General features: G+C 48.2%; 1 long non-coding RNA gene across 2 annotated transcripts; it reads left to right on the forward strand.

Moving 5' to 3' along the window:
• The first annotated feature begins 1,780 nt into the window (after nt 1-1,780).
• LOC144798631 (uncharacterized) lies at nt 1,781-10,897 on the forward strand. Of its 2 annotated transcripts, XR_013603583.1 has the most exons (4): nt 1,781-1,851; nt 2,071-9,005; nt 10,199-10,290; nt 10,794-10,897. It is a non-coding gene; the product is annotated as an uncharacterized LOC144798631 (long non-coding RNA). The 2 variants fall into 2 exon arrangements; XR_013603582.1 differs by having other exon boundaries at nt 1,823-9,005.
• Nucleotides 10,898-16,519: the final 5,622 nt, after the last annotated feature.

Below are 16,519 nucleotides of genomic sequence, written 5' to 3' on the forward strand. Positions count from 1 at the left end.
GCACTGTAGAAGAATGCTGCAGTGCACTCGCAGATCAACAGAGGAGTCGCAGTACTGGAATGAGGGGCGCTCTAAGACCAGGGCTGGAAATGGAAATATATGAATACAAGTAGAAATTCAGATACTCACTACCCAAAAGGGCTGTTTGCTACCAAGAAGTGTCTGTACTCTCCTGTTAGAAGTAATGCACCAGTGCCTGTACTCTCCCATTACACGTATTGTATTGTATTGCAATTATATAGCGCTTACTACCCCTGACGAGGCGTTGAAGCGCTTTTTCGGCGAGTAGCACGCTACTCCGGAACACAAGAAGGATTAGTGTTGAATTAGTTTAGTGAAATATGAAAGTAATTTGAGTGGTGGATAGGTAATGCACCAGTGCTGGTACTCCCCCATTACAAGTAATGCACCAGTGCTGGTACTCCCCCATTACAAGTAATGCACCAGTGCTGGTACTCCCCCATTACAAGTAATGCACCAGTGCTGGTACTCTCCCATTACAAGTAATGCACCAGTGCTGGTACGCTCCCATTACAAGTAATGCCCCAGTACTGGTACTCTCCCATTACAAGTAATGCCCCAGTACTGGTACACTCCCATTACAAGTAATGCACCTGTGCTGGCACTCTCCCATTACAAGTAAAGCACCTGTACTGGCACTCTCCCTTTCAAATTGATTCAGTGCAGGTATTCAGTACCTACCTATTTAAAGCTCTGTCTAGTACATGGCTTAGCCACAATTAAAGTGCTGCCCCATACCGATTGGTGTCCCTGAATTGTAGTGGGACTCCATCACCGAGAGCACAGTGTTGCAAGTGTCTGTATTGTGTCAAGCTTGGAACTTGTTGTGGAAAGTGAACACATCTTGTCTGCGGATTGGTGCACCTGTTATAAAACAAAACCCAGATGTAATAACAGATATTTTTAAACCTGACATCTCAGTCCGGGTCAGCCACCCCCGGATGCAGGCCTAGCTTTTCCTTTTACGAAGCAAGTTAACCTGACATGTTCAGTGACACCAAGACTACAACTCCCAGAATGCCTCAGACTGTCAAAGAAAAGTCCAGGACAAGAGAGCACCGGCTGGTGTAATAGAGGCAGGTGACAACCCTAACCCGTCCCCCCACTTTCCTTTATTCTAACAGCACCCCAGGGCTCCTTCCCCTGCAGCCCCAGTCAATAAAGTATGCACCAGACACGCCCCTTTTTTTATTAAATGAACCATTCGAACTATTAAAGGCCCTTAATGATAGGGCTACCCTACTCCGAGCAGAGAGGATTCCACTTCCGGGGCTGCTCCCTGCCCACCCTCAGGTACCCAGAAGCCTCCGGGAGATGAGACCCCACTGGCTCCATCCCCCCGAATACCACGTGGCCAATCACAGCCCGCGCTCTCACTCAGGAGCCAATCAGTGACACCTGGATGGTTCGCATGCCTCCATCCCTCGAGCTCCACCTGTCTCCTCGCTCCCGCCAAGACCCCAGGCAAGCCTAGGATTGGTCACGAGGTTGCCACGTGACCACAATGGGCGGGGCTTCTAATTACCGGAGAGCCTCTGATTTGTCCAAAGGTGACCACGTGTCTCACCTGAACTATTGATTTAAACTTTGCTGCGCTCTTTCTGGTAAGTTGGTTTGTGTGGCGAGTGTGCGGGGAGGTTGTGGTGTTAGTGTGCGATTTAAATGTGGGTTTCCTATTATTTCCGTGCTGTGCAGTTAAAGCTGTTTACAATGTTCCCCGTTGATTTTGGTGTCTGTAATCTTTCTTGTTTTGTGTTTTAGGCCTTCAGTGTAAATCTCCCATCGACGGAGGGCGCGGGTGAAATCTATAGCCAGGACGGGTTTTCGGAGGTGGGTGGACGAGCGCTGGTGGTGCAAATGTTTTATCTGCTTCTGTAAATCTTCATTTATTTCGCAGCTTTTCGTGTCATTTTCAATCTGTCTTGAGGAGTTTTTTTGTTGTTGTTTTTGAATGCTTTTCTTTGAGAGACTGTTATACCTCATTTTGATTTCCTAGAATGTATTACTCCGCTTTTATCTTATTTCTGTCTTGTTTTATTACTATTTTAGGTACGTGTTAAACTGCTGAACAAAACGTTTTAAACGGTTTCCGGTTTCATGCATTTCAGCCCTGATCGTCTTGAGGTTAAATGGTTATATCTTTAAGTTCCCTTATTGTGATGTTTACTATATAAAAGCTGTGTGTTTTTGTTCTGTTATTTCCAAAAAGCAACTTATTTGGTGCACGTATAGTAAAATGACTTCTCAAGGATTTTTTTTGTATGAATATACGATTGAATTCTGGGAGTTGTAGTTCAATATAAGAAACTGGAATAACTCCCATGAAAAAAATGCCACCTGGATGGGAAGCACGAGTCTGGGGAAACTGCACTTCCCTAAACACGAAATCAGGTAAGCTCTTTAGAAGGTAAAAACTTTAATTAACGGTTCCACTACAGCTATGCGTCTCACAAGAAGAGCGAGGGGCAGGGTGGGTGGGGTAGTAATCTGAAAGGGATATGACGGGAAATTGAAGATTGCTTCCTTTGTTTTGTTTCTTGTTGTAAATGCCAAAGGCAATTATAAATGAAAAAAGGCTTTCCCAGTTTTCAGTGTTTGCTGTTCAAACCGGTGGGTGGAAGGTAACATTTCGGCTCTAAGGTTGAGGGCTTTTTTGTGCGAGTTGTTTGCTGTTTAAATTGAAGTCAGTTTCATGGTTGTATTGTGCAGTAATGCTGTTTTGGTGTTTTTTTTCGTTTCCAGGTGATTCTTGAAGTTCACGAGTCTGGCTCTAAGGTAAGGCACCCGATGTTAGCTCTAGGGCGGGGGCTTTTGCAAAGTTATTTATCAAAGGACTGACTGCTTGGTGCATTAATTTCAGGTAGAAGACTTGTAATTTCTGGTTGTGGGGGAGGCGCTTAAAGGGTGGTGAGCGCTTACTATGAATTTGGGAAGAAGGTACCCCAGAACAGTTTTGTGCAGCTGTGTTACTACCTCTGTGTCCTGGGGAAGCGGCTGTAAGATCGTTGCGGTTCCTTATTTCGGTTATATTTTAGGGGCTGTTGGTAAGAAATGTTCCTGGTTTCGGGGGGGTTTGTTCCTCTGTGGATCAGTACAGGGATTCCAGTTGGTAGGTTCTCTCCGTTTGAGAGGGTGGTCGTGGGTTTCTGGAGATTTCATCTTTTTAAAGATGGATTGCATTGTAATGTTTTTATTTTTTTATTTTTGTTTCCATACAGGCCTGAAGCTGGTTATTGGTCTCTTGCAACTTTTCAGAACTTCTCACATCGGGGAGTCCCGCCCCCCTTTGCAAGTGGTGGGGGTGTCGTGGGATGGTATCTTGCCCTCTAGCCTATGTGTTTTGGCTGGAGTTGGCTTTAACTTTTTTTTTTCTTTATTTTAGGTTGTTTCAGAGGCACGATGTAACAAGTTGGCACGGCATGGTATAGTGTACCTTGGCAGTTCCAAGCCGTTCGCCTTCTTTAGCTGGCAGTCCTTTGGAACTCGTGGAGTTCTTAGCTGGTTCTCTCATAGGTCTTGTCTGCGGACATTACTCCTAGAGTGATATCTCCTCAGCAGCTCTCGATGAACCGGCTAGCTTTGTGAATAAGTTCTGCTGTTTTGTGTGGACTATTCCACTAAATCCGTGTGTCCAGGACTTTGTTTTCTCCAAACAAAATGATAGAGCGAAACCTGGCGATTGCCACGAAGACCATCTCTCCAGTCCTGCAATCGCTGGGTTTAAGCCGGCCTTGTTCAACTGTCCTACCTGGGGTTGTCCTTCCAGAGCATTTCAGGACACAATGAGGTGACGGAATTAAAATGTAGTCCTGAGTAATCTGGCAACCCTGCTTCAGATCCATGTGGTCAAAGCTTACTGTGACCTTCAAGAAGGCTTCGCTCAAAGACTGCAGTGTGGCTCTTTGTAGCCAGACTCCATGAACACTGACGGCTCTTCTAGTGTATTCTTACCCCCTAGATTAACCTGGCCTTCTCTGAGCTTGGTGCTTTAAGAGCCAAATCTTACTCCGCCATTGTAAAATTATTTTACCCTAAAAACTACAAAACAGATTAGGCCAAAAAAACAGACCCCTTTCAGCTCGAAACTTCTTGAGGCAAGAAAATTGGACTCTTGAATGAACAGATTGAGGGATGGAAATGAATACTACTTCCTGGCTTAAGGGTCAACTGACCATACAACAAAGGACACCATTCCATGTACCTTTAGTCATGCTCCTGTCTTCAGCAGAGAATCTGATGCCAATCAAATTGCCACCTGTGTGAGCAAGCCAGCCCCCCTCTTCTCACTGCATCCCTTTGATGCATTGCAGTTGTTAGTATAGATGTTACCATCTCTTCATTCTAAGCTGCTGTGTAGCCTAAATCCACACTTTATAGCTGTATTTAAGGCTTTTAATCTTGGTGATGGGCGGTGCAAGGGGGTGAGCAGGTGGCGGCTATTGACTTGGATTCTTCCCTTTTTTTTGGTGAAGGAATGCTACCGCCCGCATTCTATATTTATATTGCGCGTCAGCTACCTCAAAGGTGTTCTAGGGCTAACCCAGTCCAGCTAAACATGAGCAGGTGGGGGTGTAACAGGGCAGAAGGGCATGGCAAGGTACTAGCCTAGGCTAAAGAGCCACATCTTTAAAGCGTTCCTGAACTCCCCTCCAGACTGAATTAGTTGAACTTTATCAGGAAGGGAGTTCCATAATCTGGTTGAACCACTGAGAGGGCCCTGCCCCAATGCAAGATTTTGCAAATTGGGGAGCATACAGCAGATTGTAAGTTAGATCGTAAAGAACGTGTTTGCTGATTGGGGCGAATCCATTTTTAATGTGGTTGGGGCAGCTACCTCTCTGGGCCATGAACGCAATTGTCAAGGCCTTGAATTCTATCCGGTTCACAACCGGCAGCCGATGGAGCTGTTTGATATGCAGATATGGAGCTGTTTGATATTGTGGCCTTGATAAGGCCACAATAAACCAACTCCAGGTGGTGCAAAACTCATCAGCTCGTTTATTGTGTAATGTACCCCGGAGATCCTCTGCAGCCAAGGCTCTGTGTGACCTTCATTGGCTTAAGGCCCCGAACCGCGTACAATTTAAAACCTTATGTCTTCTTTTCAAAATTCGGCAGGGCTCTGCTCCTAAATACCTGCAGAACCTGGTTCAAGTCTATGAGCCTGGTCGTACTTTAAGATCCTCCACCAGTGGCAATCTCGTGGTCCCTAGAATTAAATTGGCCAAAGTGGGCGGCCGCTCGTTTTCCTATCTTGGTCCAAGGATGTGGAATGCTCTTCCGCCGGCTCTGAAAGCCGAGACTGATCTCCTCTCATTTCGGAAAAAATTAAAGACCCTTTTGTTTAATTGATCCTTCTGCACTGTTTGTTCTGTTTGGGCTTTTTGCTTGCTTTCTTCTCTTGTCTGTTCCTGGCGCCGGGAAACCCATTGAGGGTAGCTGTGCGCAATACAAGTTTAGATAAATAAAAATAAATAAAAGAGGTGTTGTCTAAAAGGCACTCTTCTAAACCATCTCGCAGCCGCATTCTGCACCATCTGCAGTCTCTCTATCCGATATGCCGGAAGACCAAGATACAGACTATTGGCATAGTCTAGCCTTGAGGTACGACAGGTCTCAGAGTAAATCCAAAAATCCTCAGCCCTTTCAGGATGCCAAAGCAGGAAGATATAACTTTACTAGTTTAAAACCTGGTTATTCGACAAATAATGAACCCCTTACCCAAGCGCCTTGAGACCCTCTGGGTGAGCAGTGCGCTATACAAATACCCGAACTTGAACTTGAACTAGTTCTGTGGTCTTAATAGCCAGCCTTTACACAAGATCCTTGCGTCTACTTGCCACCAGAAAGAGATGCTCATCACTGGTGTAATGTAAAGCGCTCCGATACCCGATTCGGGTCAAGTTTGCGCTATATAAAACTCCGCAAAAAAAAAAAAAAAACATGGCTCTATAGTCAACTTGCATAAACCCAGTGCTAAGGAGTGCCCTTCTTTTGATTGGTCCTTTTATTCTTGGTGGCACCCTATATTTTGGTTGTAGTGTTAGAATGCCTTATAACTTGCACTAATGCTATTGAGGGGCCTGAAGGCTGCGTTTTTAGCCATTCACTTATTTTTTCAGCCTTGCCCTTGTGTGCAGGGTCTGAACTTCATGACTGGCCGAAGCCGACCTAACCAGGGGAAAGGTACAGATTGCACCCTGCGAAGGACAGGTCCTCATGGCCTATCCCATGAGCACTGATCTCCAGGAATGGCTGCGTTATCTTTTCTCCACTTAGGAAACTAAGGCCACAATCTTTCAACTGGACTATAAAAGGAATCCGAGATTATGAAAACGTGATTTGTAGACAGGTTCACAATGGACATGTTCTAATAATGACATAATAGTAAAATAGATTATACAAGGGCAGGGTAATGGTGCTGTAGAACACCTTGAGGTCCTTTCATCTCCCAACTTGGCACTGGGATGGATCTGATCGCCTGGAGCCATGTAGACTTCTTCCTGGCGAGCTGCACCCTTGGTGGGACTGATGGCCAGCAGGTTGCAATACCAGTGTGGTCGTAGGGGGATGGCTCTGCCACCCTTATCTGGCTGTCAAAGTGCCGGGCAGTGCTCCAAGCGTTGGAGAGGATGCACAGCTTTTGGAAGCGTTGTCTTGGCAATTGTCGTGGTTCCAGCTGTTTAGGAAGGATCTTGCTCAAAGTGCTTGGTCAGTTCTCTGTTCTCGCGTTGACTACACTATCTTATTCAGCTCCCAGGAAGTCTAATCTGCATTCCTGTTGTCGGGTCCCCCTAAATACTGAATATGTGGGGAGTGTAAGGTAGTGCTCAATGAGAATTATTCTGGGGCGACTACACCCCAGCTAGCTCCACTTCCTGTGGACATTGGGCACAATCCTGACTCAGAGTTCCTAGTTTCAGAAAATCAAAGATGGTGAAACATTTTCTTGACTGTCCTTCATGTGGCTCACCATAGGGGTGTGCTGAGCCTGTGACATGCCTGTGACTATCTAATTTCCCACCTCCTCTGATGCCAAAAGGGCCTCTGGGCAGGGGGAAGCTTTCTTCAGGTCTGGGGAAAGCTGTGCTCTCCTATGCAAGGCTGGCGAGGATTTCAAGCCATTCTTCGATATCCTGCTTTCGCTAGCCTTCCTGCTGAAGGTGGTGTGAACACCCTTCCTCCAGAACAGGCATAGTTTCTGGCCAGAGTGCGGCTCATGTCCAGGGGGAGGGTTGGCGAGGTAGGGGGTGTTGGATCAAACTTCTTGTCTGTGGTGGAAGGCTGAATAATACCAGTCAGACTGCACATTAGCGCACAAGTAGGTTTTTAGGGGGCACCTCAAAGATGCCCTCTGGGTGCATTTTACAAATCTGGTACTGGCATCAGTATAGATTTATTGAGGCATGTTTTCATACCACGCTCCTTTAGTTTTGGTTCCTCCATTAGGTAGCTGGGTAACTTGTTATTACCAGTACATCTATTTAACATGGCAGCCTGATCGCTTTCAATGCCTTCCTGAGGGAACTGTGAAACAATTGATGGACAGAATGTTGAGCAAGGACAAACATTCACCCTAGTACAGAGATCTGGGCATTTTTTGCCCCCCCCCATGCAATTCCAGTTTAGACCCAGCCATATGCAAATCAATCCTGACCCTGCTCACCTTTGGACCAGTCCAGCCGGAACTGCCTATGGAACTAGGCTCATGCAGATATGCCCCGTACAATAATTATAATTCAACCTAAGACTCTAAAGCCTGCTGTAGGGATGAATTGCATATAAGGCACTGAATTTGGGCATTGCACATGGAGTGTGCTAAGTCTTGTTTGCCGAAGGGCGTGTGCCCTTTCACGCATCCTGCTGTGGCAGTCTGCATGCAGTTTGTGTGGCTCCCAGAGGGTGGCATAATGCATGCTGCAGCCCATGAGCTCCTTAGTACCATGCCTTGGGTACTTCTTGTGCCAATTAAGGCTGCATTTTCCAGCGTTTGAGCTGCTAGCCTCCCATAAGCAGGCCGGACTGGCCGTTGCGGGCACCGGGCAATCCCCTGGTGGGCCGCATGGGTGGGGGCTGGTTTTGGGCCCCTGGGAGCCGTTTTTGTTACAGGGCCGTTTTTACAGCATAAAGAGCCTGGCAAAGAGCGCAGTCTCACCGCCTCCCTCCCCTGGGAGGGGAGGGGGGGTGGGGGTGGGAGGGTGGCCGAGCACTTTGCCAGGGCCTGTTTTGGTTCCCAGTCTGGCCCTGCCCATAAGGGATGGCGAGTGAAGATTTGGCGAACGTCTTTAGATGCAAAACCCATTGGTGGGTAGCTGTGATGCCCACTGAGTAGCAACAATGTTTAAATTGTTGCTTTTCAGCAATTATCCAGCCTCTTGTCTTTCCTGTCTTTGTATTCCCACTTTCTCTACTCTCTTTTTTTTTTTTTCTTACTACTTTTTCTATTATGTGATGACTAAATTAAACAAAAAGTGGCTTTAATTTAAGCCTGACCTCAGCACTGCAGCTGGCTCCCCATGTGGCCATCAAAGGAATTTTAGGGGGGGTGACCATGTGGGGAACCGGCTGCAGTGCTGACGTCTATGGAGAGGTGGCGGAAATTGGCGCTGGTCTGTCGCCTCTCTCGAGATAGCCTGAATTTTGGCACCCAAGGGTCGTACAGAACGCCTCTATTTGGGCATCTCGCAGTGAAATATCCTCCAATCCCTGGAGGAGAAACCCTTGTGGCAGACGAGCTGCTACCTTTGAGGCTGGAACATTTGATTGCTGGTACAGTATGCCCAAATATTTCAGTCCCTGTCCCTCCTGAAGATAATTGATTCTCCTCTTGAGCTTTGTGCTAACTTGTCCTTGTTATTACAGATTTACCACCGCTTTAGAAGCCGCCTCTTCTCAATCCAGGACACATTCCTGATGCACAGATGGTGGTGAAGTTTCCTACATGTCTGCTTGGAACCGATCTATTTCAAACTGCACTTTAAAGGGTAAGTCATGAGTTTATATGATGTACATCAATTCAAACATTTGTAGAGCGCACTACTCACCCGGGAGGGTCTCAAGGCACTGGGGGGGAGCTACTAGTCAAACAGCCAGGTCTTGAGACGTCTCCTGAAGGTCAGCAGGTCCTGGGTCTGCCATAGGTGGATGGGGAGGGTGTTCCATGTCTTGGTGGCGAGGTGGGAGAATGATCTTCCACCGGTGGTCGTTTGGCAGATGCGTGGGATGGTGGCGAGTGCGAGGTTGGCGGTTTGGGGTGTAGGACAGTCGTTTGTGGTATACTGGTCCGGTGTTGTGGAGCACTTTGTGTGCGTGGGTGAGGAGCCTTAAGTTGATCCTCTTGTTGACCGTGAGTCAGTGCAGATCTCTCAGGTGGGTGGTGATGTGGCTGTGGCGGGCGAGTACAAGGATGAGGCTTGCGGAGGCGTTCTGTATGTGTTGGAGTCTCTTCTGGAGTGTGGCTGCAGTTCCTGTCTAGAGGGCGTTGCCATAGTCCAGTCTACTGCTGACGAGAGCTTGGGTGACCGTTCTTCTGGTTTCAGTGAGGATCCATCTGTAGATCTTGCAGAGGGTGTTTAAGCAGGAGGAGGAAACCGCGTTGACTTGCCGGGACATAGTGTTGAGTCCAGAATGACTCCCAGGTTGCATGCGTGGTTGGTGGGTGTCTGGGCAGCACCCATTGTGGTGGCAAGTAAACTGAGGTAACTAAATCATGGAAATCCAGTTTTAAGGAAATGTAATTCAAATTACCATAAAATAAACTGAGTTCACCAAGTACTATTGTGTGTTGGAAAAAGTTTATTTCATCTGCAAAAGAATATACCATAACAATGAGGCGCCTGTTCCCCATTAAATCCCAGGTGAATAGTTTTGAAAATGTACAATTTACTTTTACCACAAAATGCATTTCATTAACCGCCTGTTTGTAGAAGCTGACTCAAATGTCCATAAAAAAGGCGGGGGTGCGCATTCAGTGTGGTTTGGAGGCTGCAGTAAGGACTTGAGGGGGCTTACAAATGTGCCCCTGCAAGCGCCTCTTCAGACCAGTAGAACCAGAAGAGGTCTTGCTACATTATTTTGGTAAATCCTCTTGACTTGCCAAGTTGTGTACCAATTATCATTGCCCTCTGAACAAAGTGCATGGTGGTTTCAGATCCTAACGTGTTGCTCTTTTCCACAGCCTCGGAGCCGCCTTCCGCAGCTGACCTGGTGTTGCTCGGTGGTCCACTCTGAAGTCTGTTTTTGTGCCTGACTTTCCCTGCACTGTGAAAGGTAAGTGATGCGTTCATAAAGTGTGGACCTAACATGCACTACCAAGTATGTTGGGCATGTGACAAAATTTGCTATAGTAGTTTAGAGAAAGCAGTGATCCACGCTGGTGGTGGAATGGCATGAGTAAGGTGATATTGCTCAGTGGACTGGAGGGGAATTGGAGAATAGAAAGTATCTCTGCACACACAGGGTGGCCCAGCAATTAATTTCAAGGAGTTAAGTTTCCAAGGGTATATGTGTACATGTGTTCTTGAAACATCATTTTAAACCCGCTCACTAGGCAGTTACCTGTGCATACTCCATTTTTCTACCTCCTTATTATACTGACCTGCTTGGAAGGGCCTTCTCTCCGCTGTAGGTTGAAGGAGGAATCCTTCTGGTTTGGTTGACTGCAGAGGGTGGAGTAAACCTGTAAAGAATGATAGTCTTGGTTGATTTTGGGTGCTTTAACATATCTGGTGACCTTAGCAGTCCCCACTCATGTTCTTCTTGTTTTCTTGTAGGTGACGCTCCTCCCACAGGAAGCCTCTTGGAGGAAATCTTTGGTGACCAGACCTCGTCTCATTTCAGAGCTTCACATTCTTGTAAAATAAAGTGTTGAACTGAATTATTGTCTGTGCTAATTTTGAGAACGGGAGAGGGTGGTCCAGGTTTCCTCACAGAGGCTCTCCTGTGGGTTGAATGTTTGCAAATAGCGTTAATGTCCATCTTTAGAAGATGGAATTTAGCACTTTCTTGTGAGGGGTAGTGACTTATTTTACAAAATTGATTCTTCCTTAAGTTTCTTCCAATGTAAGATATTTATTAGAATGGTGTTAGTGGGGGAGGGAGTCTGTGATGGTGAAGTTGGTCCAGGAGGAGATGTTGGTGCCCTATCGCCCTATGCTTGGGAGCCTGTTTTAGAGTTGTTTGGGTGTGGTAGTTCAGTAGGCGAGCCACTATTGGCCTGGCCTCCCAGCGGTGGTCTTGGGCCAGGTGAGTGGTGGGGTCTCTACAAAGAAAATACCGGATAGGTCCTTGCCAAAAAGCTCTCCAAGTAAAACCTCTACAGAGTCCTCAGTCCTTGAGATGGCCGTGGTCTCTGTAATACCTGAAATGCGTAAGTTGTTGCGCCTGTAGCGGGCCTCCAGGTCTTTGTTTTTAACTTTATCCAGAACTTTACATCATATGCTGCTTAGTTGCGACCTGCAGATCATCTGCATCGGAGACCCTGGTTTATAGGTGATTCAGTCTCTTGTCATGTTTATCCACTCGCTGTTTGGCTTGCTCCCGTTGAGCCAGAAGGCGGTCTAGTTTGGGGTTTATAGTCTTCAGGTTAGAGTTGACATCCAGTGTTATTGTGCTGATGTACTCATCTGTCGCCACATGCTCCTCAGGCTGCGTGGTATTATTTTTGGGATCTTGGGGCTTTTCCACCTGGCAGGTGTGACGTCTACCCTCAAACAAGAGTTTGGATTGTTTGGCACCCGCCTTTCCTATTGTGCAGCAATCGGGCACATCGCTGCACGCATCCAGGGCAGTGGAAGATGGATCCTCTATACTAGATGTGGGATTGTCCACCTAAATAACCCAGGTCCAGTCAGGTGGATCGAATATCTGCGATATGGTGCGCTCTAGGCTCTGCCTCACCCCAGCACCCTCAACTATGGGGGGCATGAGCAGGCCTCTCTCACACACCGAGCAGTAGGTGTGGGATTCTGGGGCATCATGGAGAAGGATATAATGGCTGCAAATATCAGTCTCCAGCATGTGTTGTCTGGCCTATCCGGTGCCCAGCAGCACAGCGCCAGGTCATTAGTAGCGAGGCAGTGCACCAGACTTCACCCCAGCAACAGTGTGAAGTAATAGGATACAGGGCAGAGAGGTAGCAGTCTAGTGCGTGCAGCCTCTGGAGGGGTGTGGGGGCCTTAAGAAGAGTATGTGCAGGCTATGAAGTCTGCAGCAGCATTCACTTCTTACCAGAAAGATATCTTTGGACACTTGTACATGCAGGGAAACTGGTGCGGCTGGGCCTTTTGCCCGGACCCGCAAGCTCACCAGCAACCCTTGCGATCCTCCAGCCACAGCCAGCATTCACTTAGTGAGTTTGAGGGGAAGGCAGCCGCAATCAGACCTGTCACGGCAGCCTCACCCCACAGTGTTCCTTACCTCCCCTGCTGTGGTTCAGTGGTGTAAGTCAGGAGTGCTTGCCATCTCTGGCCTGGTCACGGCTCCTCGCTGCAGGCCCGAGCTGATTCAATGCAGGTCTTAGTTCTCAGCTGCCCCAGCCTGGAGCGCCAACGGTCACAGGCCATGTTGCTGCCCCTCTCTGTGGGTTAGAGACCCAATACATGATCCAAACTGCAGCCCTTCTAGCCCAACAACACACGGCCGCCTGCGGCACACAGTTCAGGCAGCCCCACAGAGCTGTATCATCCTTCGGGCCTTGCAGTGTCTCTCGAAGGGCTGCAACATGTATTGTGCCACACTCTGACCTCACCAAACACATACACACTGCCATTGCAGACTGTGTTTTGGTGCAGACCAAACCTTAGAGTTGACATGACCCTCATCCTTGTGTGCCATGCCCACCAACCACTGCCAGTGTCCTAGGTAAGTCACCCCTCTAGCAGGCCTCACAGCCCTAAGGCAGAGTGCACTATACCACAGGTGAGGGCACAGCTGCATGAGCAATGTGCCCTACAGTGTCTGTGCCATTCACAGACCTTGTAAGTGCAGCAGAGCCATAGTGAGTACATGGGCTGGAAGTTTGTCAAAACAATCTCTACAGCTCCATGATGGCTTTACTGAATGCTAAGGAGTTTAATACCAAACTTCTAAGAATAATAACCCCACACTGATGCCAGTTTTGATATAATTACAAAATGCACTGAGGGGGCATCTTGGAGATGCCCCCTAAAAAATGACCAACTCCCTTGTGTCAAGCTGACTGGTCTGCACCATCCTGCCACACACAGGTTTCCACGGTGGTAGAGAACCAGCACTTGTGTCGACAGGACTGCCCTGCCAGATGCAAGCACCGCAGCTGGACGGCTCCCATGAGCTAGAGGGATCCTCTCGGCTCAACGACCCAAGCTAATCACAGCTCGGTTTCTGAGAGCCTGTGTCATTGGGCAAGTTGCCCTGTCGGCACCCTCCTGCACCACCTTCCTGACCGCTGCCTGTAGTATTTGTTGAACACCATTCCCTCCTTGTTCCCAGGCGCAGTGAATGGGCCACGCGGTGGGGCTTCTGCCTCCAAGTCTGAGAACCAAAACCTTTTCACAGACTTTATTTACACTTTTGAGAACAGCGAAACTGCCTCATGTTGGGGTACTTTAAAGTTGGACTGGCCTTTCCATAGATGGGTTTATAGTAATACAAATGTAACGAGGGGCTCCAGAAAGACAGTGATGGGAGCAAAGAAACGCAGTACTGTTGGGCCTGACATGGGCTACCAAGAAACGCAGCACTGTCAGGTGCCTGACATGGGCTACCAAGAAACGCAGCACTGTCAGGTGCCTGACATGGGCTACCAAGAAACGCAGCACTGTCGGGCCTGACATGGGCTACCAAGAAACGCAGCACTGTCAGGTGCCGGACATGGGCTACTAAGAAACGCAGCACTGTCAGGTGCCTGACATGGGCTACCAAGAAACGCAGCACTGTCAGGTGCCTGACATGGGCTACCAAACGCAGCACTGTCAGGTGCCTGACATGGGCTACTAAGAAACGCAGCACTGTCAGGTGCCTGACATGGGCTACTAAGAAACGCAGCACTGTCAGGTGCCTGACATGGGCTACTAAGAAACGCAGCACTGTCAGGTGCCTGGCGTGGGCTACCAAGAAACCACAGTACGGTCAGGTGCACCTGTACTGTGGGCTTCAGTGCTTTGTGGCCTCTGCCGGAAACAGAGATTGTGAATTTGCTCCTGTCCCAATAGAACAGGAGGTCCGAACCCCGGAGAGTGTTTTCTGTGGGGGTTATACGGTACTCAAAAACAAAAATGTTGGGGGTGGGGGGGGGTCGAAGGGGGATGTTTTACGACCTGTCTGCTCAATCACCTACTCACAAGGTACATCACACAACAGAACCGGTCAGGAAATGGTGTGTGGCTATAATCAATAGATGTACTAAACAAAGTGACATATCTACCAGGAACCTTGAACATTTGGTTAGAGTCCACTGGAGAGAAACCAAGCGGACCTCCACTTCCGCTTGGTTCCACATCAGGGGCACCGACGGACAGAGCGGGGCCTCATACTCCCGAGCGGTTGCCGGGTGAGGTGAGGTCTTCACCCACACAAAGCTGGGAAGAAGATTTATTTCTTTCTCTCCAGTGGACTCTAACCAAATGTTCAAGGTTCCTGGTAGATATGTCACTTTGTTTAGTACATCTATTGATTATTTTTGCACACAGTTTATTATTATTTTTTCACTTAATATACCATGTGTATATGCAGTAGCTATTCTAAGTCCAAAGGTCCTGAAGAAAGCCGGGGCAATGCCCCTATGGCTGAAACATGTCGACCGTGCTACATAGCGCTACAGGGTAGTCTTACTACTCAGCGTGTTTTTAACCTTGACACATAGATTTCTGCCTTAATATTTTCAGAATCTAGGTAGTCTATTTTACCTCTCACAGAGCACTGCACATTATCTACACTAGCCTAGGATGAACACCTGAGCTAGATCACTGACGTCCATGTCCGCACCGGCACTGTTTGGTCAGATGCGGCCTGGTTTGATCAGCAATTCCCAAATGACGCAACTTCCACCATAAGGGTGGTCTGATGGGAATTATTCTAGCGTGTGTTTCTCAACAACATGGTGTTTTGAATCACATTTCTCTTTTCAACGACACTTCCCATGCACTCAGCCTACTGTCTCACAGTCTGGTATAGCCACACACCATTTCCTGACCTGTTCTGTGATGTACCTTGGGGTTATACGGTACCCTTGCTGGTCACGCTGAGGGCGAGCAGCCTATGCTAGGAGGGGGACCTCGAGCGGTTTCACCAAACAGCACACTGAGCACCCAGTGTGAGGAGGTCGAAGTTTTTGTTAGGAAATGGTGCCAGAGGTTGGGGCTACTCGGAGCCCAATACACTTGTTCAGGAATTTCTAACAAGCACATGCTCTTGCAAATACATGCAGTGCACAGGGGTTCGGGTATTGCAGCCCCCACAAGGGACACTGGCCTCCAACTTGGTAAGAGGGCAGATCGGACCTCGAGGGATATAGAAACCATGTCCTGTGTTGCTGGATCCTTCGGAGTCCATCGGAGCTCGGAATCAGCAAACCGGTTAGCAGTGTTGCGGTGCCTGCAAATGCAGGGGAGTGACTCCTTCACTCCAAGGGAGATTATCTTTGGTTGTACTTGAAGCTCCACAGGAACTACATGGATCCTGTATGGTGCATGGGCACAGACGATGCAGCAGACTGAGAGGGAGACTAAGTCGGGCCCAAACAGTCCAGAGAAGTTTTGGGGTGTCCAGACGGTTGAAGTGCAGTGGTTTCATGTTCAGAATCTAGTCCATGTCAAATTGAAGGACCCACAGCCAGGTAACTCTTATGTACCCACAGGAGAGGGTTTGAAAGAAGTAGAGGACCCTCCCAGAGGAGGGTTTGACAGAATTAGGGGACCCTCCCAGGGGAGGGTCTGGACAGGGTGGAGGTTACTCCCATGTCCTTTGTCCAGTTAAGCACCAGAGCGGGAGCAAACATCTCCTAGGACTGGTTTGAACTGGACTTTACACAGGGGCACAAAATGTGCCCCTCATGCAGATTTTCAGTCGCTGAAAAACGCACCCACACAGCTACCATTTTGTGCTGCCTGGGACTAGAAGGCTGGTACCGTGAACACCAGGGGCCCCACGATGTTCGCTTCTGAGGGGTGGAATCATATCTCCCACACCGGTTACTGGTGTGGGAGTATGGTTCCAACTTGTTTGACACCAAACACGACAGGGTTTGTTTCAGCTGTTTTAGAGTTGGTCATCACGCGGTTGCATAATGCCCTTCTATATGTTGTATATGGCTGCTTCACTGACAACCCGGGAGATTGGACTCTGTTGTGAGAAGTTACCCTGGCATATGATGTCCACTATTCTAGTGGGCACCTTGCAGCAGTCTAATCGACCCTTATTGATGGTTGTAAAGTCAACCTTTATAGACAAGCTATCCTAGTGGTAGCATGGAACAGCAGTCTAAGGCTAAGACTTCAGAGAGCATGTGAAGCCAGCTGTT

The sequence above is a fragment of the Lissotriton helveticus genome, chromosome 12, assembly GCF_964261635.1.
Source record: "Lissotriton helveticus chromosome 12, aLisHel1.1, whole genome shotgun sequence".
NCBI classification, from domain to species: domain Eukaryota; kingdom Metazoa; phylum Chordata; class Amphibia; order Caudata; family Salamandridae; genus Lissotriton; species Lissotriton helveticus.